This window comes from Haliaeetus albicilla, chromosome 7, assembly GCF_947461875.1.
Source record: "Haliaeetus albicilla chromosome 7, bHalAlb1.1, whole genome shotgun sequence".
In the NCBI taxonomy this organism is placed as follows: domain Eukaryota; kingdom Metazoa; phylum Chordata; class Aves; order Accipitriformes; family Accipitridae; genus Haliaeetus; species Haliaeetus albicilla.
In genome coordinates this window covers 25,997,784-26,023,008 of record NC_091489.1, presented here as the reverse complement: position 1 = coordinate 26,023,008, position 25,225 = coordinate 25,997,784, and the positions used below count along the sequence as shown (strand labels likewise).

Genomic DNA, 25,225 nt, shown 5'->3' with positions numbered 1-25,225 from the left:
ACATGAAAGAGACACAATATTATGCCTGTGCCATACCTGGGAACAGCACTGATGCGGAAGCAGTCCGCTTGGACAGAGTCCGGGAGCAAACAGTCTGTTACTGCTTCAGGATCCCCTCCTCCTTCCTTTGTGGTTTGTCAATCCCAGCTTGCTGGAATGAAACAAACAGGTCAGTTACATGCTTTGCATCAGCTGATCGGGCTGACAGACAGTGTGACCTTTCAAAGCACATATGCCAGCTGATGTCAACAGTCAGTCATCACATAAACCACTGTTTATTGGGTCTGGCACACAGAAAAGTTTTTTCTAGAAATCAGAAACAGCACATCTAGTAATGCCCTTGAATCTTTTGACAGCAATGAAGGCCTCCTGGAAAGGGGTTGGTACACTCTAGATATAAAGCCAAGATTTTCTTTCCAAGAAGCTGCTAGATGGGCTGCTTATTCAAAACCCATGAAGCACAGAAGTGAATTACAGCTGCCATCCTTTCCTCCCTCTTGCGGAGGAGCAGGTATTTCTCCAACAGGTTTATCTAGCGGTGCTTCGACGCCAACACTGATAGCCTGTGCTGCGTCAAACCTCGACCAGGAAATGTGTTTTAAGACGGCTACGTAACTCAGTGCGTGGAGCAAGCCACAGGCCCATGAAACCCAAATCCTGTTTCCCACCCTCTACTACTACCTCATTATTTTCAGTGAGCAACCAGGACAAACATACTTGCAGGGAAAAACCGAATTTTCCTCCAGGCCACCCTTGACTGCTGGCACTGCGCTGCTACCAGGAATTTCGCAAATGCATGCCACCGGTCCCGTGGAAACACGACAGGTCGATGGTGTGCCGTGGGGCATGCAATGGGCAGGTGCGAGACGCTGGCCTTACCGGCTGCCCTGCTCAACTGGTTCTGGAGGGTGCAGGAGAGGGGGTTCTTCTCTCAGCCTTGTTTCTTGCCCCCTTTCCTGCAGGCAGAGACGTGTTATTTCAAGAAAGGCTCCCTTGGCAGCGAAGGGAAACAAGAGCAACATAGAGCAGGCCCCCCAAAAGCCAGAACCCCCTGCAGCCTTGCCATGGCTGCTGCCTCTGCCCCCCCGCCGCTGAGGAGAAAAGCAGGCTGCAGCACCCCACGGAGAGCAAAACATAAGAGGAAAGCCAAAAGCATGCCAGGGCTGCCCCGGGCCGGGCCGTACCCCCACAGCCCCCCCTCCCCGCTGCTGGACGGGAGATGACGGGCCCGGGCAAGGCCCTCCCGCTCCGACGCTGCCGGCCGCCATGTCGACAACGGGCGAGGTGAAGCGGCGAGAGCCATCTTGGCTGCGGGCACGGCACTGCGGGGTGGGACTGGGGGGACGGCGAAGCCCACGCTGACACGGACCCGGGCAGCAACGGCACACGAGGCCCCTCGGAGCCGGCGAGAGCGTCTGCGCGGGCGGCGGGCCCGCCCCTGGGGGCGGCTGGGCCGGGGCCCCCGCGGGGCTGCGGGCGGGCTTTGTGCGGGGAGAAATATGGCGGCGGAGGGGGGGGGGAATCAAAGCTGTTTCCGGTCAGGTTTTCCCTAAAGCACATTTAACTTGGTTTTAATTCTCTGAATTCAGAGGGGGGAGGTTTTGGTGCCACCACCCCTCACCTGGGCGAGGCGAGGCGAGGCAAGGCAGCAGCGGGGCTGCCTGCAGCACCACCCCGTGCCTGCACACGGGTTTTGTCTTGGCCTGCTCAGGACTTGGTCGTTTTACACCGTCACTGTATGAGCCCCGACCCAGGGCGCAGCCCTGAAAAGCTCTGAGCAGTGGTGGAGCACAGGGCTGTGTTGGGTCTGCAGGGTGGAAACTTCATAGCGGGGCCGGTAGAAAAACCAAACACAATTCTCACTAGGGATGTAAGCAGGTGGGTAGGCTGTGAGTCTTCTTCCTAGGGCTGACAGAGCTCATCTACAATAATTTCGTATGGAGGTCAAGGAAATGTGAGGCCAGTCATCGGCTGCTGCTTGCCAACAGTGTCCACGCTCTCCCACATGGCACAGAGGAATTTAAGAGGCAGCATGGTGGAAGTGTCGCAAACCCTGCTGGGAAATAGGATACAAACCACGCTGGATTTGGGGCGTACGCATCACTTCGGCACATGCCGTGACGGCCACAAGGACCCCAGCGGCACTCATGGGGGAGCGACACAGACATCCTGACCCTCTTAACAGTGGTGCAGTGAGTGCTCCCAGACACATGGCAGATGCTTTCCCAGCAAAGAGAATATATTGCGGTGCTGCCTGACAGAGCGTGTGTGGCACAGCCAGACATCCTGAGACACTGCCACCGGCGGAGGTCAGGGAGCACCCCTTTTTATTGTGTGGGCAGGCAGGCAGGGAGGAATGCTGCTGGCCAGCCTGCTGGGGAGAAGTGCTGCCAGGGGAGAGCTGGCTATGCTTCTTGGCACACGTGCCACCAGGGAGACTGGGAAGGAGCTGGTATTTTTTTCCAAGAGCCTTTGGACTGCGAAGTTACTGGTGGTAAACTGATGTGTTTAGAAGGAAGTCATTAAAAGGAAGAAAATAAATTTGAAGTCCTGTGGCTGCCAAGAGAGCTTTGTTTTTCTCCCAGGTGAGCTGGCTCAAGCCAGGGAAGGTTCCCATAGGGAGAGCCTTTGAGTCTGCTTTTCAGGCACAGCAGCTTTGACTCTGCCCTGCACTTACAGCCTCCCTCGAGCCAGGCCTAGGCTTTTGGGGTCACCACACAAGTAGAGATGCAAACCTAGCCACCTCCTGGGCTGTAACTAAACCCAGACACCGCTCTAGTGCCAGGCTACCGCTTGCCATTCACTGTCTGTCCCCAAGAACTACCCATCCCTCAGGGCTGGAGGTGAGCTGGGGAATGCAAAACATCAGTGGACCTGCTTTATTTAGCTATGGAAGCACATGCAATATTACAGCATCCAGAAATTGGACATCTCTGTGATTTTACCCCACTGGATCATCCCAAGGCTCTGCCATTAGAAAAACTCTGGCAGTGGGGAACACCGCTGGTAGGTACTGCTGGCTCCTGGAAAAGCAAGGAGCTCCAGCAATCAGAACTGACAAGGAAGCCATAGTGCTTATTAACAAACATCTCCAGCTTACCAGTTTCCATTTGTCGTGTTAGGTGGACAACCAATCTTTGAACTTACTTTAATTTCCCTCCTCTCCCTGACCAGAAGGGAGAGGTCCTGTGCCTTCCTGACAGAGCAGTGCACTCCCCTGGTCCTCCTGCCATTGTAATCTACACTCTTTACCTTTAATTCCTTATGGACTGCATTATCAGCAAAAAGATTACATTTGCCTACAGTATTTAGGGCAAGTCTGTTAAGTGTGTACTATGCTCCTTTTTTTTATCAGTGTGTTAATGGTAGCACATAATAAAACTACACCAGCAGACGTGTCTGAAGTTGGTTAAAGCGGAAGGTACACGAAAGCCAGGAAACACAGAATTAAACCCCACACTTGACATTTACCAAAGGTCACACTACTGAGAGTTACACATGGAGAAAAGGAAATACATTTTCTGACTACTGCAGCTCTGTTGCAATGCGAGTTTTCAGAGTGTTGACAGTCTCAGGGCCAGAGTCTTAAGCTGTATGGTTTCATGTCATTGAAGCTAATATGTATCTGCCGACTTAACCATTTTCAAAACTTAATGCATAACATGAAGAAAACAAGTCTGTTGTCATAAACAGCAGAACTAGCAAGTTTATGTCTTTTCAGTCCTTTCCCACTGTCACATCACAAGGGAGCTACTCTGTCTACTCACTTCCTTCTTTCACAATAGCTAGAAGTGAATTTAGTACAATGAAAACAGAGTAACAGCTGAATAGCTTCTATTCAGCAGGAAGTGCCAAGGGCAGAAGGGATGATAAGGAGACACAAACAAGGTTGATTTTCTAACTGTTGAATTATACAAAGATTGTTCTGTTGTTTAATAGAAATGATTAAACCAGACTTTGTAGTTTGCATACTTAAGTGTTTTGAGTTCACTTCCTCACAATGAACTAGCCCCTTCTTCTCAAAACTGAAAGCAAGAAAGAATATCAGTATATTTAAATCTATTATTTGCATGTGTTTTTACTTCCCAGCTCTAGAGACTGTTACTAAAATGGATGGAGAATCAGGCTGTACTGGATTCCCATTCTGAAGTTTCCCTAAACCCTGCAGACAGTGCTTTACTGGCCTCTGCTCTGGAAAAGCCTCTTGCAGTTACCCAGGAATGAGTGTTTTTAGGCTTCAGGCAAGCCAATATGAGAAACAGCTCTTCGAACCCATGAAATGAGAAACTCCAACTTGGCAACTCATCTCCACTCCTTCCAGACTAGTGAGGTTTTCTGGTGGTACTGCAAATACCAAAGGGCAGTGGAAGGCTGGAAGAAAAGCTCTTTTCCACCCCCCCCCCACCCCGTAAAAGGTAAGACACCTGGCATTCTCAAGTAACTTTTTGCATGATCATCATCCCTTCACCTATAGCTGTGTCCTTTGTGTGCACACCATAATACAGCATGGAAAGTGCAGCTCAGTTGCAGAGACAAAAGATATAAAAGCTTCATTATGACAGCAGACACACAAGGAGCATCTCCAAGCTCCCTGATCTACGTGTATTATCCATCCTGATTCCTACCAAGGCTAGACCTGGGTTAGCATACTTTGGGGAATATACTTGCTTACCTGGAAAAAAAACCCAAATCGTACCTGTGCAACTGCCCCCCAAAAAGGGTTTGGTTGCCCTAAACCTCACTGATTTATGTGTTAGCTGTTCAGATGAAGGGTATTACTAGTCCCTCCACATTTGCCGCAGTTAAGTTGCCAGGATCACATAAAAAGACATTGTGTGTTTCATGTTTTGCCATATCAAAGGCAGTCATTCAAACCAGCAAACCTCCTTCTAAAGGGTCAGTTCCACTTAAACTGAAATAACCCTCCTTGTCATTACTATCTCCAACCAGTGATACCTGCAGGGCTAATGCCTTGCAGAGTTTGGACTGAACTATCACAGAGCACTTACTGCTGATTCAGGTTCCTGGTTAACACTAAGGTCAACATATAAGCTATCTTACTTGTCCTTCTCATGCATAGTCAAGTAGGCATCTGCCAAGTTACCGCAACCACATAAAATGTACGCTGGTAACTGTAGTTCTCTTCATGACAGGTTAAGGTTACAAACAGCAAGCAGTTGTCTACATTACAAAAAGTGGGTCAGCCAGGCATCTGAAAAATTCTTGGCCTTCTCTTTTCTGGCTGTAAGACAAGTAATGCTTTTTGCTTCCTCCTTCAGTAACTAGGAGTTTAAGCCTTTTGCTTGCTGCAGTCAACACCCTAAAATACGGGAGGTTTCAAAGACCAAATGTTATTTCTGCTGTACCACATACCAGAAAATTGACTTCTTTTTTTTCCGCCTCCTGTGAATCTGTTGCAGTGGGTCTGCCAGCAGTATCTGACTTTTTAAGGTGCCACTTCTAAACTCAACATGAAATCATGGTAGCCAGTTCATGTATTAATACTATGTCTTGGAATTTTGTGATTTCAGGAGAAACTCGCTCTCTCTTCAAAAAGTAGTTTTCTGTGGCAAAGGATTGAAAATGTGAATGTTGGGGATATTCCAGTACAAGCAGGAGCCAAATTTTTTTTCTTACAATCCTGTACCAAATCCTGACTCTCTCCTTTGAGAGCCTTTGCTGGAATGGGCACAGAAGCATGGCTCCTTACCTCTCTGATTGATATCACGTCTCTTCTTTTTTGGGCTACCCTCTTTGCATCTGCTGCTGCTTGAATCCACTTTGAAGGAAAGTTTTTTAGGATGCTAACACTATTATTCTTGTTCTGCTTAAGCTTTTAGCACAGTAGATGCAGATGTAGGGCTCTGTGGGGCCTCATGTCCTCCCTACAAAGAGCCCTTCTATGTCACCATTCACTAACCATAAAACAAAAGCATTATGTGATCAAGGATAGACATGAAGCACACTAACTTAGGCTCTCATCTTGCACCTAAGCACAACCTAGGTCTGTCTTAACTGGCATTGTATTTCCTTCTTCCAGACTTCCCCTCTTGCAATGTCTTTCTATTTAAGTCTCCACACCCATGTGCTTCACTTGCATTCCTGCTACCCACTGATTTTGTACATCCTAATTGCTCTGCCTGTGCCTGTGACACAGCTGCTGCCTGATGGCAATCCTGCACTTTGCAGCCGTAATGAAGGAAGCACATAGAAATAGCAGAGATATTTGGAGTAACAGGGCAGGTCTTATCGAGGCTCATCTCCCAATCTCCCTTTGGGGCAAAATAACCCTTTAAGCATTGGTTTATCCTCTGCTGTTTATCCCCTTTCATTCTTATTTATACCCTATGAACCGTCTCTTCAGCTTCTAAGTCACCATACACACCAGCCAGCAACTGGACTCCTTTAATTCTGGCAGGGAGTGTGTGCCTGAGTTTCCAGTTCTTGTACTCCTGGGATCTGGATGGAAATTGTTACAGCTGGACCTACGTATGTCTATACACACATAAATATCCACCAAGGATCTGTCATATTCTCATTCTGTTGGGCCTTTAGGGAATTTCCAAAAGATGCTTCCAGCCTTGCTTGAAGTAAATAGTCCCAGGAGAACAGGAAATAAAGTCTGGCTTCTTGTCTGGATTTTCCAGTGCCCAGTATAGTACAGAGGTCCAGCAAAAGTATCAACTGTAGTATTCATGCACTTCTCTCCACTAGAATTCCTCCAGTGCTAAAAGGGGGCTCCAGTCCTGCAAGTGGGGTTATGATGAATGAAGTGAAACTGAAGGCCAGAGAGCATGGAGTGCTGGAAGAAAATCACCCTCTGCTCACACACATTATCTTCTCCCCCAGCAGTTCTCTCCACTGTATTGCTTCATAGAGCTTCTAACTAGTTTTTGCAGTTGTCAGCATATCATTTGACCTTAACTGAGTTCTCATTCATAGGGCATAGGATTGACAATGGCTTTGGTATTAATTTTACACATCAATTCTAGGAGAGCATTTTTATAACTTAAAATGGAGGCTCCATTCTGATTGCATTCAGTGTATCTTGATTTGAGACGACAGTCTTACTACCTGCCCCATACATTATGGTGGGGTGGGTTGGGGCTTTGGCGGGGGGGGGTGGGGTGGGTGGAGTAGTTACACTTTTTCCCATAATTTCTTTTTATGAGGTTATGGCTGCTAAAATCTGGCCCTCTGCTAAGGTCTGTTTAAGAAATATCCTCTTCTAGTGCCTACACACTGGCTGAGTCACAGCTAAAGGACTAAAGCCCATCAAAAGCCAGGTGTGTATCAGTGCCCCTACGTGAAAGGCACACTGTTGAGCTCTAACTCTCTGCAGAGATGTGCTGCTGATGGAAAAAAAAAACAACAAAGCGGCTAGAAAATGCTCAGAGAGATGTTGGCTTCCAGCTCTTCTCCAGTACTCCACCTGGGCAGGGCAGGGCTCTTTCCTAAGCTGTGAAATGCTCACAAAGTCCTGCTGGTTTCCCTGGGAGGCCTAGCAGTTATGCCAGGAGGAAGGGAAAGGCTTCTCTTCGCTGCTACCTTTTTGCTTTGGGCTATTCAGCAGTAAGAGAGGGCCTTCCTCTTCTAAGCTGTCAGTAGAGTAGAAGCGCAATGAAAATTGTCCCCCCAGCCTGGAGATCAAGGGTGAAGCAAAGCTAAACCTGGCAAAGTGCTACATTAATGCATAAACTGATATTCCCCTCAATCTGCGGCAGCCTTCAGCTTGCTTGTGAGTGTTCACATGAGCTACCCTGTTCCAGTGTCACCAACACCGAGAACATGCTATCATGCAATAAATCCACACGACCACCTCAGAAGGAACACCAAGCTATCACACTCACCTCCAGCTTCAACCCTCACAGCTCCAAAAGCCCCCACTACTACTGTAAGATTTAAGCCAACAATGTTTTTTTGTTTAAAGAGATTGGAGTCTTGTTGCTGGCTTTAGGCTAGTATTTCTGATGTCCTTCTAGTTGCATTTATTCATGGCCTCCAATTAGTATAGAGACCCCATCCTGTAATACCTTTTGGAGCAGGAAGAGCCATGCACCTTCCAGGGCTGGCACATACCCACTGCTGTTCAGCCTGCTTTTCCACTCCCAGTGCTGACACAGCTTGGGAGAAGGAAGACGAAAGCTTTGGACTTGGGCTGATGCAGGAGAACCCCACAAAGACCTCTGCCCTGCTGGAGCACGATTTCATACAGCGTGTTCCTGAGTCAGCTGGAGATGGCCTTGAATTCCCTGGGTAAAAGCATCCGACTAAGACTGCCTTAGGCCGTGCATATGAACAGCTACAGAAGAGACCCTGCCCTCTGGCCTAAGGCTTATATATTGCCTAAAAGTAAAGATACATTACAGATAGAGCGCTGTTCTTTGTCCTTAGTCTCCAGACGTAAGCTCCTTAACTACTTTTCAGGAGAGCTCCCTCCCTAATCTGTTATTTTTGGATTAGCTATTTTTAAGAGATTGCTTGATGCCTACTTACTTGGAGGTTTTTGATGCTCACATTTCTCAGTACTGAACCCTCTGTTTTATTTGCAGTTACATTGCACCAGTTTATATTCTACTGACTGGATCAGTGACAGAATTTGGTCTAAGCAGGCATGGGAAGAGACCTCTAATTAAAAAAATCAAATTAATAAAAAAAAAAAGAAAAATCAAAGATGTAGTGGCTCAGTCACTGGCTTACATTATTCTGGGAACAGAGCTGATTCCCCAGGTGGAGACCTCTTTTCCAAGGGTGATGTGATCTGCAAGTCCTGGCCTCTCAGCACTGTTTAAACCAGGGTGCAATAGATAGAATTTGGCACATACCTCAGGGCTATGTTACACTGACAGACAGGCAGATATTCCTCTTGTACTTTCAACTGTGACTTCAAACTTTCAACTTTTCCTCCTGAAAAGCAGGGGAGGGGGGAGCAGGGAGAACCCTTTATTCCCCCACAAAGAATCCGAGTTTGCTGATGGAGTCTACCAACTGCAGTTGGACTAGCATCACCAGCTCCCAGCGCTAGCCACCTCCTCAGCATCACACAAGCCACTCACGCTGACTTTCTGTCCTGTCCCCACTGCCAGTTTCCAATCACCCCCAACTCAGATGGATGGCCTTACAAGGCCCTGCAAGGGGCTCCCTGGCTCTGCACAGCCTTGCCTCTGCACAGGCACCTCTTCTGCACCCTGGCCAAGCTCATGCAGCAATGGCTTGGATGAAGTGTGGCTAACTGCAGTGCTCTGCTCCTCAGCCTGGGGAATTTCTGCACCCCTTCTTTATACAAAAAAGGAAGCAGAAATGTGCCCAGACATGGATACCATTGTGGTTTTAGTAAGGGATCACCTGATTGGGAATGAAGGAGTTTGTCACTCTTCATTCACCGCAGGAGGGCATCTCAAGTGCTCTGTAACATAGGCTTGCATGTTGTTTTGCTGAGGCTTTCCATTAGCTGTCACCAAGTCCCTGATCCCAAGACAGCAACAGGCCCGATGTTTATTAATGTGTTACCACTTTTTTTTTTTTTTTTTCCAGTCTTGGAGGAAAAAATGTTAGAGCCATGAGCACAGCCTGAAACTTGAGAAGCCTGAGCTGGCTGTGGCTCTCTGCTTTGACCAGGTCTTCAAAACCAAGGGAGGGCAGCTCCAGGACCTGGCAAGCCACAGCTCCTCTCCAATAATAAACAGAGGGTCTGGGGTGTTTGTGTTAGAGGCATCAGAAACAGCTGGGAAGTAGGATATGTCTGTCTGCTACTCAGCTACCTGAGCAAAGCAAATCCCTGTGTATTCATGAAATACTGTCTTGGCTTGTTGTTACAAGCCCACAAAACCCTATCAGGCTGTTACTACCAATCTTTCCTTCAAATGGAGACAACCATGCTGGATCCCAAGCGCTCAGATTCACAGAAATCTCCCTTCTAGGTGGGGAAAACAATAACCTTCTGCCTTTTCTGCACCACAATTCTGCCTGGAAGTTATACAGAGACCAAACCATGCTGCCAGTCATGCGGCTTTGCACTGCAAGGCTTTCGTACCTGAACCCAGAAGATCGAAGTCAAATGTTTCCAAGTCTCATGATGACTGGGCTGACAAGAAAAGCTGAATTTTTGGAATGCAGACATTTTGGAGGAAAGTTTGCAGCTTTTCAAGTGGCTATTAGAGTAGATGAATTTCTATATATAATTCATATATATATATATATATTCAACCTGACAAAGGTAAGCTTAGCAGCTTTTCACTAATCATCTCAAGGAAAAACAGCATACAGTAGGGCTTCTGGTGCATGATCACAGCATCAGTGATGAATCTCTGTAAGAAAAACACTATTCCCCAACTACACGAAAGAGAAAACCAAAAAGGCTTGGTTATACGCCAGAAGCTCCAACTAGTCCTGTTCTTCTGACCCAAATTACTCAGGGCTCAGCATCAGAGGGCAGGTGCTGGCTCATTGCAATTTTTGCTGCAACTGTGAAAGATTCAAGCCAAGAGTTCATTCCAAATAGCAGCACCGGTATGGGCAAGCAAGCCAAGAGATCTATAATGTATTTTTGAAGACCAACAAGGAACTAACCAGTAACTTAAGAGACTGAAGTAACCGCACTTAGGCCTCCAAAACACTGTTGAAGCTTGTATTTAAATTGAGCATACGGTTTTCATACTTCTAATGCAAAAAACAAGGGCTGGAATGGTTTCTATACAGTATTCATTTTTACTTTTCACGTGGTTTCTTCTTACTAGAGCTAACGTACCTTTCTTTCTTCATTTATCCTATGGTGGGAAGTACTTGTTTGCTTCTCCAGCTGGAGTTTTGATACACACGCAGCAACTCAAGTGACTTGAAGCTGGGAGAAGTCAACCAGTTCCTACTTTGGCCACATAAAAGTCTGTGACTTTCTTTCCAGTGTCACAATGTTGTTCAGGAAGCAAGCCAGCCCCCCCCAGCCTAGTACATTAAGTGGTTGTACCTACTATGGCAAAACTGTCACAGCCAAACCATCCACGTCTGTACCTTAGAAGTGCCAAGCAGGTATTTTAACCTCCATTTGACCTTTTAAATCAGAAATTAGAGCAGTGGTATGTTTAACATTTTAGTGGGATCTGTCACAGAGTCTAAAAAACAGCTGCTCTCTGGAACAGCCATTCCACCTACCAGTACTGTATTGCTGTAAATTAGTCACTTTAGGTAGCCAGGACTGTTCACTTGGTAGGTACCACACGGGGACATGCGGCTAGGCACCAGAACTGGGTCTCCACAGAGCTATAATTTCCATGACTAACATTATTTAATAGCAACTCACCATCAGGGGAACCTGGAGTTACTAAATAACAGCAACTTCCCATAGACTGGAAAGAAATCTTGTCATTTTAGAGCACAGCATGTTTCATTTTACAGAATTTAAAACAGCTACATAATTCTTGCAAGACCATTGCTCTGGCAGTACATGCATCCTCCCTTCCTCCATCTCCCCCCTCCCTTCCAGTCCCCATCCACCCATTTTTGAGGAAGAGGATAGCATTGGCAAAGCAGGCTTTGTTTCCTTTACAATATCGTCATTATTCTTTTAGAAAATCCTTTCATTTCTTGGATAAATTAAGAAAATAATTAGATACTTAGGGTAACAAAAGTGCAAAACCATAGGAACCTGAGAAAGTCTTGGGGGGGTGGTGCAGGGAGAGAAATTTGATATAATGAAAGTACTGATGCAGATTTTTGGGTTTACATGAAAGGAATTCCACCTTCCACTTCCCTCATAAACATCATGCCTCATGATGCTTCCCTCCCACTCTTAAACTCTGCATTGGCATTTGCTTCACAGTTCCCTGGCACTAATACAAGTTTCCATAGCAAAGGATGTTAAATGAGACTGTAATCACAAAGTCGAGGAACTACTGAGGACTGAAAGGCAACTAAACAGACATGAAGCAGCACAAAAATGCAAAATATCCTTGGAATATCCCTGCTGGGAACTCCCTGTTAACACTGAGAGATGGTGGGAAAAATATTCCCTTCAGAAATCCTGCCCTAAGTAGAGCATACAGAAGTCTGTGAGCCACAGTTAAAAATGCCAGACTAGATCTGAAGTCCAAACTGTGACTGGATCAGAAGAGATGCTCTGTATCTACATAAATATCAAATCCATCTAAAATCTTGTGACAACTTACCATAATGGGATAAAACTTAAAAATCTATGAGACTTTCCCTGCAGAGCTTTAAGTGGAGCACTGAAACTATTGGCCATCAGAGCTCGAGCTGCAATCGGCTGGCATGATTCATGGGCTTCAGTATAAAGAAGGCTTCAGAAACGAATGAAAGCTCTATTTACAACTCTTAATGCCCCTTAAAAGGGCTTCTGTGTAAGAGACCCCCACCTATATTAGTAGGAGCACATCACTCAAAGCAAACTTTAACCCTAATGGCAGCAGAAAGAAGATATTCCTTCCACAGGAAGGTAACACAGTGATGTCTCCTTGAGTGTCCAAGTAATTTTCAATCAAAACTGGCAAGGGGGAGAAAAAAAAATAATTTACTTTTAAAATTTTTTAAGCAAGTAGCAGGTCTAATGCTTCTTAGTGGATGGGATCTCCCATCACTGAGAGCTACTGTGAAGTTTATAAGGGTGTATATACATCCCCTCCACATGTATTGCAATACCAGGGCTGCTGCTAGTCTCTGTGCCATTCATGCTTAGCACAGAAGGGAAATCTGAGTCATAAGGAGTTAAAGGTCTAAAGAGACCATGGGGGTGGTCCCAGTGGGAAAGCCATCCCAGTTTTAAACAGGGATGGTGGTAACAAGAGAGGCTGGCAGAGGGCTGTACCCCCACATTTGTCTCCAGCAGCTCCAGCATCAGGTCCAATGAAATTGCTGCATTCATGGGTGCATCTCAGCCCCCTCCATCATGGTCCCTGGGCTGTTGGGTGCCATTTCACAGATGGCTGACACCAAAACCGGCAGCCTCACCTTGTTCCTTGCACTCACTGCAGTGTTCCCGAAGCCCCTTGGTTGAGCCAATTCAGTGTGCAGGACCACCAGCCCAACTTTTCTCCCCCCACAGCAGGTAATTTTTGTGCCAGCTAAGCCATCTCATTGTGGAGCACTAGAGGTGGCACACAGGGTTAGAGGGGCTGTACCACCAGCTTTGGAGGAAGAAGCTGTTTGGCACTGGGAAACCATTTGATAACCTTCAGCATCTTGCAGGACCTCACCCTTCAATGCAGCAATGATGCCTCCAAACCCTCGCCAGCCAAGTGCTCTTGCTGGGCCATTGCTGGTGAGCAACCCCCCAGGGGCTAAGACCCTGCAGTCCTGCTTACACCCTGTAGTCCTGCTTGTACCCTGCATTTACCATGGCTCAGGATATCCATGCTACATGACCTGCAGAAAAGTGGATCATAAAGACTGCTGAAGGCAACAAAAAAACCCCAAACTAAACACCTTGGGTTCAACGGCAACAGCCAAATCTTTAAGAGTCGGGCTGCTGAACCATCACATGTAGGGCAAACCCTAGGGCAGGGAACAGAGCACAGCCAAATCTGCCTCTTCTGCCCTAAAATGGCCAGGACTGCATGCTGAAGCAGCACAGACAGGTTCAAACCAGGGCTATCTGACCCTGGTGACAAGCAGTGATGCATGCTCCAGAAGATACACAGCTACATCAGGCCAAGAAGTGAGCAAAGGATGGACTTCCACAGTCCAAAAGCTGGTGCCAGCAAACCCCTTGCACTGAAGGCTGTGAATTGATCGCAATAGCTGCCCAAATTTGCCCTTCTCACCTGGGGTATGATCAGAGGGACAAAAATTCACCATGCAGAGATTGCTCCTTGTTCCTGCCATCTAGTGCTGCCTCTCAGCAGGAAAAACATTACCTCATTCAGGACAAGCATGGATACTAATTTATTAATTTGAGACTTCTAAGTGCTAATGGCACATTTAGGTGCCCCTGATCAAGTGGAGTACAGACAATTTTTACATTAGCACTAATAACAGTTACCGATCCAGTTCCCTTGTATAACTACAAGATGCAGGATTCATCCAAATTTTCCCCTTGAAAATACATTTTTGTGTTTTGTAAGCCTTTAAAATTACAGATAAGGTTCCATCTTCCCAAAACCAAGGACTAGCATACAACTGCCTCCCAGTAACACGTTGCTTCCCTAGTGCTCCAATTCCTTCCTCAAAGGCCTAGCACTCTTTAAATTAAGCTACAACATGTGCCCTCCCTCCCCGCCCCCCCCCAAAGTAAAATGACATACTGTTTCCATGGTCTCTCGCCCATTAAGCTTTTAGGTTGTACACGCTGTCTTATTTCAAATATGATTCAAGACAGTAATTTTACTTGCCTGACAAGAAATTACTGACCACTGATTCATTATACTGAATGACAAAGAGACTAGCAATCCATAATGATATAACAGCTATTTTTTAAAGCACATTTAAATACAATTTTTAGACAAAATTAAGCCCAGAATAGGCTCTAGATAACATGCCACATACCTCCAGGGCTGGTATTACATTTCTGGAGGTAATACAACTTCTGAGTTATCGCAGTCATTAGCTTTGACCAGCTACAGAAGTTAATATGTTACATGTCAGCATAAACTTTAAGCAAGTACACATGCATAGGTACTGGACAGACTTGGATAAGATATGGACAGGGAGGATAAGGATTGTATGATCACTTTTAATCGAGACTTGGACTTTCACATTGATTTTTTACTAGCACAGAAAGTCAGGTTCACTAGACACGATGCTCTTCAGCTCTCTGCCCCCTTCCCCCCATGACAGCATCAGAAGTGGACAAATATCTTGTCTGTCTGCTCGTAGCTCTAGTGCATCCCATGCTGCAAGGGGGTTTTTAGAGCACAGACCTGTCCTTGCAGCTGCCCCGTGTCTAGAGAAAGGCCAGAGGGGTTGCTTGCTGGTGGAACAGCATGTGAGCTGCCTGGGAGCCAGTTAGTATCTGCTGCCATTTGGGTTCTTCCTCCCACTACATGGGCTCGTCAGACTTGGCAGTCACGAACCCACAGGCTCCACCCTAGGTCTTCCCGCAGCACATGCCAACAGGCGAGATTGTCATCCTATGAGTATTTGGTTGGAAGGGACCTCTGGAAGTCTCTATTCCAACCTCCTGCTTAGAAGAAAATGATGGCCAGTACTAAAGCAGGTCAGCTGCAGCTTTGTCTAGCAGATATTTGAACCCCCTCCAAGGATAGAGGTTCCCCCCCAACCCCTCTGGTGATCTGTCCCAGGGCTGCACACCTTCCCATATGAATTTTTTTCCCCAGCACCCAACCTGAACCTGCCAAGCCACAATTTGTGACCTTTGCTTCCTGTTACACCCTCTGCCACCATCAAGAAGAGTTTGGCTCTGTCATCTTTTCAGCTGCCCTTCAAGAGGTTGGAGGCTACTATTACATTGTCCTTTTGCCTCCTGGTCATGCCAGGACTTTGTTGCTGGCACCAATGATGGGACATTCTTCACAAAGGAGGTCACCAACAACATCCTGCTGGATGCTTGTGAGCACTTGGCACCTTTCAGCTGGAGCTGCCAGTATTTGCAAACAAGCCATGTAGCATCCACGCAAGCGAGTGTCTGTAGACAGAGCCAAGCAATCACGTGCCTTGAGTCAGGGTGCCAAGGGCAAGATCCTCTGCCAGGAATCTCTTAGCAGCTGCCTATTCAGTTCCCCTGCATCTCTCATGGAGTGGAGGGGTGGGAGTATTTCTTTGATCTAAGAGGTTCATCAAGCATCACCATGTAAACAAAAAATACAGAACCTGTAATAAAGACAAGAAGCATTACTGAAAGATGTCTCTTTCCAGGACCAGGTTAGCTCAGCCATATTCACTGAAATCTCATGCAAGAACATGCCAAAGGAGACCGCTGTGCAGCCAAGCCCAAACAAGCATCATGGGGCAAAGGTCCAGTGTTTGGGAAGTACTTGTGGAAGAAGCGGAAAGAGCATTGCTCCCTATATGGGCGTGGACACCACCACTCAATACTCCCCAGTTTTAGTGACAGAGCTCATGGGGTGCCCTTCTCAAGACGGGAGGAGGAGTATGCAAAATGTGCAGGCAGGAACCAGGAGCAGAGATGGGATGTGCAAGGTAGGACATCAGCAGCCCTATGGAGAAGAGGTCTCAGCAGCATGCTCACCTGCCTGGCAGGTGAGAGGTGTCTTGTTCTGAAGGTGGTTGCCACCGCAAAATCGTCCTCAAAAAGTGAATGTGCCCAACAAGACCATGTCTTGGTTTCCTTAGTGCAGACACAGCACCTCCTCTGAGGGCAGCCAACAGCTATCAGAACAACTAGTATTGCCTTTTAGACATGGCTGGGGCACGTTGACCTACATGATTTCTAATTCTGCTTAGTGTGCACAGCCTCAAGTAGAAGGGATCAGCAGGGCCCTACAAAAGGCCAGGCCCTCTTCTCCTGTGCCTCCAGAGGCCAGGAAGAAGGAACTGATGGAAACAAAACATGCCCCAAGAGATGCAAGACAGGGGTCTTGCAGCACAGCAGAGCACAGGCTAGAAGCCCCTCATGCCAAGGCTACCACAGGCATACAGCACAGCTTTGGTCTTCAGCCACCCCTGGTGCAGAAGGGTGAAGGGGACCAGAAGCAGGCATCAGTTCCAGAAGCATCTCAATTCTTCAGGGAAGAAATGGAGGAAAACTAGATAAAATGGTAGAATATTCAATACACCAAGGGGAAAGGGAACAGCAACAATATTTAAAATAAGAGTAAAATAGATAACTAAAGGTGGGCAGCCTACCTTCCCTGCCACCCTGGACTCGGCACCTAAGTCCTTCAGGCTCTTCTATGAAAGCCATTGGTTCCTTATTCAGGACAAAATCCCAGCAGCAAGAAGCTAAAGCCTCCCCCAAGCCCAAGGCTATTTACAAACACTGATCAACTCCTTAAGAGAGCTGAATGTGGCTCCTGCTGCTCTTGTAGGAACCTGCTTCCACTACCTTAATCAGGTGCTAAAAGCAGGGCCACAATTCATTAACCCTTTCCAGCCGTGGTGTTCTTTGAATGCCAACTGGACAACGTGCCTTATTTACATGTTCCTACAGAAAAAGGAGAAAAGAGATATTTGGCGTATCCCCTACACAAAGGGGTTTTAATAGGGTTCTGAAAGGTCTAAACATATTCCTCACCTAGGACTGGGCTGCATTTTAGGGAGAAGTCAGAACCCAAGGGTGTGTAATTCCTGGCTCTCAGGAAGGAGTCACTTCAGGCTTCCAACAAAATATTAGGCTGTGATTTGCAAAGAAGTAATTTTATATGTTTTTTTGTGAAGTGACCTAGAAAAGGCTGTGAGGCTCCACTAGTAGAGCGTTTAAGCCACCGCTTATCTATGGAGTGACCTAAACAAGGATGTGATGCTTAGCTGCCAGATAGCATTTGCTTCAGTGATTTGCAGTGATTCAAACAGAGCTGCTTGCCTGGTGAATCAACATTTCACAAAATTTGGGTACAGGATCTGACTCCCAACCACCTTGATGAAGCTGTTTATGAAAAGGAAAAGATTCTTACAAGACTGTAGTTAACCTGATATGCTAATTTTAAAATTAGGTCTTTCTGTGCCCTTCCAACTGCAATAATCCCAACTGCACTTTGCCAGCTGAGAGGAAGATGATGTAATGCTGAGGAATGGGCAAAGGATGGGGTGGTTTGACTCTGCACTACTGTGACCTTGGTAATTTCATGTCCTTGTGCCTCAGACTCCTGCTTGTGAAATAGGAGTGAACTAACACCTCCTTTCTCCCACAGTGTGGTTTTTCTGCCTGTTCAGATGGCTAACTTTTCAAGACGGGGGCAGTGCCAAGCAAATGAAGAATAATAAGGCAATAATCAATGATGTCCTGCATTCATTGGCATCAGTTTGCAAAAGTGATTGCAGGGTGGTTATAAATAGCTGTGGGCCCAAAACAAGAATCACAGAGGGCCCTGGTTTTCAGACATGAGGAGAAATCTTCTTTTATATGAAGAATTTACAGATGATCAGTAAGATATATCATCTTTTACTTCCAAAACAAACAAAAAGATTAAATAAAATCCTCAAGTGTCTTATTTTCAGTAATGGGAAAATAAATCAAAGCAGAAGTTATTAATCTGAGACACACATGATTAAAACAGATCTGGGAAGAACAAAAGGAAGAAACCAAGAGATAGTTATAGTCTCATTAAAGACATAATGAGTTATCATCAGGATGCTTCTGTAAACCCAGCACATTTTCCACGAGGTGCAAAATACTGTCCCCCCAGGAGTACAGCTCTTACAAGTAACACTGAGCAAAGGTATTGAGCTCTGCTCCCATGTGCTGGACACTGGCTTGGTCCCACTACTTGGTTCAGCCAGACTGGTGCTACTCAGATCTCCCTCCCGGCTAAGCAGTGCCCTGAGCTGAGCTCAGCTATAAACCAGGTGCTTGGTTTGAGCAAGAAGGGCTTTTTCCTCTTCTAACTCAGGTGTGTTCATGAAGAAGGAACTATGTTTGCCTTGGAAATTACTTCCTTATTTCTTGTGTGTTCACTAATTTCTTCTAGGTTGCTAATTTAAGTTCTGTGGATCACATGGGAGGACTCATTATATGACCGGTAATATGGATGCTAAAAAATCTGTAACTGGTTGATTTCAACTTCACCCCCAATTTCCACTTAAGCAACACTTTAAACTAGGTCAGAGCATTAATTAACTTTTGTATGAAATCTCTCCTCAGCCCATCCTGCCTCCCATTGGCTAGTTAATTAAAATCAGTACCAATATTAGGCTGCTACTTTGCAGCAAAAAAAAAAAAAAAAAAATTGCTAATAATTATCCTTTGGGGGAATAAATTAATTATAGGTTACTATGTCTTAATGCTTAGCTGTTCTTTTGTAGCTAGAAGCCAGAATCCTCTCTGTCCTGCTTGGGTTTCCTGAAGGTAACTGGGTCACAGGAACACATGCCTTGGCTTCACCCTTTGCTGTACTTCAGCTTGACAAATCTTTGTTGAAGATAATCTCCTTAAAACAGAGGCTAGTTTTTTCCAGCTTTCTTGTTGGAAACTGGCTCCCTGAGCATTTACAAGGACATAGCTGACCTTGGAAAAGTTTGAGTTCATGCTTGCAATGAGCTGGGCTTTGCATTCATGGAGCAGTAGGGGAGATTCATCTATCACTCCTTGAAATGCCAACAGTGTATGCTCCTGGGTCCACATAAGCTGAGCGGATTTTCAGTCATTGGAGGGCAACAAGCATGTCTGACTTGCTGCTTATTACATCCTAAGGGAAACACCTAAACAATTCGGAATAACCCTGTTCGAGAAATCTTTTCTCCTCCCTTGATGAGGAGGGGAGGGTAAAGGAGATGCGTGGCTGTAGATGGATTTTATGTGCAGTGGAATAAGCCCTACCCTTAAGAGCACCCCTTTCTTCCTGGGTAAAATGATGTTTGTGCCCTATGTTGTCCCTGGGAGAAGCATGGCAAGATCATTGCCTGCCTGAGGGTCCTTTTGCCTGTGAGGTATAAAATATGTACATGGCTTCAGGAAACTGTAGCTGATGTTCTTGGTCAAGGAAACAGTCATGGCTTCCCTGAATACACAAAAGGACAATATTTATAATTAGTGGCTTGAACTGCACTGACCTGGGTCTGGCAGCTCCAATTCTTTTCCTAAAGTTGGCCAGCCAAGCTGCCACTCCTCCCTTGCTCTGCAAGGATGAGAAGAAAATCAGCTGGTAGCTATTTCCCAGGGACAGAGAGACCATGCTTTTTGAAGTCACCCATCGTGACAAGAAAATCTATTTATAAATATAGCTGCCTTTGTTTTGTATGGTGGGAACACAAAAAAAGCTGTGGCTGAGATTATGTCTGTGGGCTTAAATTTGTCATCTGAACCCTTTCCACAGCTTTGAAAAAATCTAAGAAAATACAAGATCTTACCACAATTTTAGATGTTAACTGCCTGCAGCTGAACTCCAAAGATGTGTAGACAGACAACAAGAGCAAACAAAGGGTTTGAGGTTTGTTGTTTTTGTCTTGATTTTTCCCCCTCTGTGCAAATTCTAGCCTCTTCAGCCTCTATCTTCATCTATTTCCTTGTCCATTGTGTGTATCTGACTTCCAGCCCAGGTAACTACCTATGCAAATAATCAAATGAGCTGATTGTTTGCTGGGAAAAGGTATCTGCTATAGCTATGGTTTCTTTCACTTTGGGAATTGTGCAGGCCACTCTGGGAACTGTATCAGCAGTTACTTCCAGCAACACAGTCCCATGGCAAGGCTTGTATAAGGCAGCACAAATTTTTGATGCTGGTTCTGGTCCATGTTAGAAGCAGAGGGAGTTTTGCCAGTGAGCTCAATGGGAACAGGACTGAGGTTGTGATGAAAAACAAACAGAATTGTTTAATTCACCATGAGATTTTGAGCATTCCTCAAAGTGGTCTTTCCCAAGTTTGCAGTCTTTCACCAGCAGTCCAGCTTGGGGCAAGAGGAGCATATGATGTTTTTTTAAAACCTATCCCTAACTCATTTTTGTTATCTAGCAGACAACATTTCAGACATTTTCTTGATCAGCTTCCAGAAACCAAGGCGTGGTTTCTCATGAGGATTGCTGGCCACCCACTGCAGGCTCCTCTGCAGGTGTGCCCCAGACGCCTGTCCCTCACAAGCATTATCACACCAAGTTAACACCCACCAGACCTTGCCAGTGTTGACTCAGAAACTTCTATGCAGCAATACTTAGGCAAGAATCTGCTTCCTGTTTTGGGATAGGTCTGTACCACTCAACTGGCAAAAAAGTGATGATGCTGACTAGTTCTTTAAAAGTGTGGCAATAAAATGTCACTTATTTCCTGACTGGTGAATTTAAAAGGTGACAAAGCGATCTCATGCTTTGGATGTATGAGGAAGAACTGAAGAGTTCAAACAAGATAACTGCCAAGGTAGTAAACTTAAAAACACCATGGTAAGCAGATAGGCTGAACTGGGGATTCAAAGGACAGATGTATTGGAGGTTCTCCCCCAGCTGGCTATCAGCACAGTTTCCCTGCAGCTGAAGGAAGTTGCCCATGTTGCACCAGAAAATTCCTGGCATTTGAAGGTGTGCATTTTGTGCTGACAATACACTTGAGTCCTAGAATCAAGCACCATTTTCTCAGTTTTTCACGTATACCTGTTACTGGCAGTATCCAGAGGAATACGCCTTTATGCAGCAACTCTGGGACTGACCACCACAAATCTGCAATCAAATCCTACATTTTTGTCCTTGCTAAGCCTTTCCCACAGGTAAATGAAGTCTGAATGCTATTATTCTTCTTCCTTCTTCCTCATTCCTCCTCCTCCTCTCTACAGAAAATTGCTGCCAGTTTTTATGACAGGTTGTATAAATACAATCTTCTTAAGCAGAGAGGAGACTGTATTTATAAATTGTATTTTAAAAGAGCAGTCCCTTAGGAAAATCCATGGCATTGCTGCAGAGCAAAGATCCACTTAGAGTTAAAGAAGTGCTCTGTATTAGGAGTTAAACCCACGTGGGCTATTAGGTAGTGGTATGTCTTCACAGAGGCTGTCTGTAAGTCTCTGCAGAGACACCCATCTGCCTGCCTGTCACATCACTGGAGACATCACTGCCTACAACTCATATCCTGGTTGCTTTTCTTAAGCCTACAGAGCACTGTGGCCAGGACGTTGCTCTCAACTGCTGGCCCAGCACAGCTGGAGCCATGGACCCCAAGTGCTGGATTCAAGTTCTGAGAGTTCTAGCAGGGTTTTAACGAGATTTACTGAGCTTTCTGGGGTCTAAAAGCCGCCTAAGTTGCCATGTCAGCTTTCCTTTTACCTTTCAACATTTGTGTACCTTTCTTTGAGAAGCAGGTTGTTTTGTTTGTCTACATCCTTGCTCTGGAGGAGCAGAGGCATCCAAGGGGTGCAAGGGGCCTGACTGTGGTGTGAAAAGAGTAAAAATACAATGAAAAGAGTGAAACTACTATTAAAGTCCATAAAAGTATGTTCCTCTATGGTGCCATCACAGCAAAAAATATGCATGTTTAATATTGAGAGGAAGAGGCATGATGTGCACTTCTGCTCATCCTTAAAGTGGTATTGAGTATATGTGCTGTGATGCAGCTCTGGGATTTAAAATTATCTCATCTTGCTCCTGGATGAAAAGCAGAACACATTCCCCTGGTGAATCAGGCATTTCATTTGCATTTCTTTGTCTATCAAGCAAAAGCATAACATGGAGTCTGAGACAAGTGATTTCTTTTTCCAGAGATTTTTACCATATTCTCTTTACATTACAAACTCAGAAATTGACCGTTGTTCACCACTTCGACAGGTAAGTAAGAAAATGCATATGCATTTTGGATTGAGAGACTCGTCTTATGATTTTTTTTAACTTGTCCAGGAAAATTGCTTCTTTTCTTTGATGAATATTCTGTGTAATCTCTGGTCTTCTCTTACCAGCCACCCTTCATAACCTGTGCTTCCTTCGCTATCCTTATCCAAGATACTGTTGTTGTTATGTTAGACAACTTACAAGTGCAAAATATGATGTGGCATTTTGTCTGGGAAAATAATAAAGCCATGTCTATTCATTGCAATATGAATATGATTAAAGACAAGTATAACTTCTCCCAAACTCTTCCACCTGTTTCCCAACTTTAAGATTTTATCTGCCTTTATGCAAGACTTGATCACACCACAAGAAAAAGACAACACAAAGATTAGACACTTTAGAAGGAAAAAACACAGTTATAAAACACTGATTATCCTAGGACTTGTTCTCTTAACACAATAGTTGCAAGGCAATGGCTAATGTAAACAATGATAATTACCTCCTCTTGCCTTTGAATACAGGCAACTGCAGTAAAAGTGATACTTTACTGTTCTAGAGCAGTTAATATTTATCTGTTTGCACACCGAGATATGAAGCACCCAAATAGTAGAAAATAGAGTTAACATCTAAAAAGGAATGTATTGTTTCATTTTCTAAAATAATCATCAGTAACATGGCTTATGCTAGTGCTAAATTTAGATAGAGCCATTTCTTGTATCCTTCTCATGTCCTGGAAAAGACATGATCATTTAGTTCTACCTGCTTTGCCAGATGTAGCCCATCCTTGTGGTGTCTGAGCCACATTCTGAAATTAATTCCTCTATCTTTGCCAGAAGATATTAATCCTGAATTAATTCCTCTGTCTCCCCAGTACCAAGTCACTGCATAAAAGGTGGGAGCTGGTGGAGCAGAGCTCCACCCCATGTCTTCCACATGTTCTCACTTCCTGAACACATTCTCTGCTGGCATTGTGGGCACAGATGGAAAAAACACTGCTTCTCTGACTTAATGAACCAGCTGGGAGTTTTCTTCTGCACAGGGAAACCTGCACCAGCTGGCTCTGAGATCACACAATCACAGAGGGGTTGAGGTGGGAAAGGATCTCTGGAGGTCATCCGGGCCATCCCCTCTGCTCAAGCAGGGCCACCCAGAGCTGGCTGTTGTGGACTGTGTCCAGCCATTGCCCAGGACAGATGGAGAATGGCTGCTTTAACCTGTATAAACATCGGAAAGAGCCCAAGGTGCCAAATAATCTGGCCCATTTCAGCCTGATTACCTTAATTTCCTCTCCCTTCCTTTCCATGTCTTCCATGATCAAGCTGCTCTCCTCTTGGGTGGGGTTGGCTCCCAGTGAGGTGTGTAGCACAGTACAGACACAACAGATACCCTGTGGGGAGGATGAGAAAGAAATGGGCAGCATGACGTGGAGGTGACAGAGCCGAAGGCTTTGCCCACAGTATGTCCAACTTATCAATGTGAGGTACGCAGGGCTCAAGGGAAGGCTTTGTATTTTGCAGTTGGAGCAGGTCATGCTCGGTTCCTGCTGAGTGAGCCTGACGCAGTTAGGAGGCTTTGTCTGAAGCCCGTGCTGGGAAGGCACTGTAACCCTTGGCATTCAACCGTTTTGGAAACCCCGGCATCAAAGGTATATATTCACCTGACAGTTCTGCACTTTATCCTGGTGTTATACATGCGACACCAGACCTCTGCAGTATTGATCAAACTATTTGAAACTGCTGATGGAAAAGCTGTGACTTCACCCCTTAAAGTGCTTCCTGGGAAAAGGTTCAGAAGATGCTTTATGGGGCCAGGCTTTCTGTCAGGTGAGTTATTCACACATGGCAGGAAACCCCTGCAGAAGAGGGCTGCAGGACTCACCCCAGCAGTCCTCCACAGAAAACGCAGGAAAGCAGACAAATGGCTCTATATTTCGATGTCCCATGTGTTGTTGCTCTTCCCCTTTCCAATACAGTGTCAGCTCTGCTTGAGGTATTAAGGAGGGGGGTGCCTGTGGATAAAGAACACCCTTGTGGGAATAAACAGGGGCCATGGGGTGATAAGTGTGACCCCCCTAGAAATTGCTACCGCTTAGGAATGAAGGTCCTGGAGGAACATGCTAAATTTTAAGTGCATAAGCACTTATATTGGCTTTGTAGGTTCTGGTCACCTGGGACGAGGACAGGGTCCTTTCCCCCATGACAGCTGTGGGTACTGTCTCTATGATGTTCCCAACCCTTGTCCTCCAGAAAAGAGACATGCAATGTGGAAGTCACTACCAGGTCTCAGAGGATGAGACCACAGTATTAAAGCCTAAACTAAAGCATACTGAAGTCAACACCTGCTAATTGATGGATACGAATGCTGGATCAGGCCTTTAGCAAAGAACTAGTTACTTCTTGAGTTGGGCACAGCTGAGTGGAGTACTTGGAGCAGACTTGTACACGTGCTTTTCAGTTAATAATTTACTCACGTGAATAATCCTCCATTGTGCAGAGTTCTATTGAACACAAAGATTACAATACAACTAAGGGCTGGAGGATGAAGCCCTGAGATAAGATGCAGAGTAAACAAAGTATGATATTACAGCTATTAATTAATGTTTAGAAATAGGCAGATAATGAAGTCAGGATGGCCATGAGTCACAAAGCTTCACTGCTTCCTGAGCTCATAGAGCAAAACTGTTCTCAGTGCAAAGCCATGGTTCTATTTTTAAATATAGCTACTGTCTGAAAAGTTATGGCTGAGGTTGCAACCTATCTGTGACTAGGCAAACAAAGGTGACAATGTCACCCAGGGCATAAAGTTTTGGCAGGAGCTCAGTGTTATTCTGTGCAAGTCACTCTCCCTGCTATCTTCTCAGCTAGTGCCAATTTTGCTTTTTATTTTTTAACATGCTTA

At 45.5% G+C, this 25,225-nt stretch overlaps 1 protein-coding gene across 3 annotated transcripts in view; it reads right to left on the bottom strand.

Annotated features, from left to right (window-relative positions):
- The window catches only part of SHLD1 (shieldin complex subunit 1), a 93,024-nt gene that overhangs the window by 48,111 nt on the left and 19,688 nt on the right, over positions 1 to 25,225 (bottom strand). For 2 of the 3 annotated variants that reach the window (XM_069787424.1, XM_069787425.1), the window contains 4 exons: positions 24,206 to 24,335; positions 23,604 to 23,714; positions 718 to 956; positions 37 to 151 (listed from right to left, as the gene is read on the bottom strand). The gene's annotated coding sequence lies outside the window, so the exon portion shown is untranslated. Of the gene's footprint in view, positions 1 to 36; positions 152 to 717; positions 957 to 1,369; positions 1,493 to 23,603; positions 23,715 to 24,205; positions 24,336 to 25,225 lie in introns of those variants that run through there. The other variant, XM_069787423.1, reaches the window with a different exon arrangement.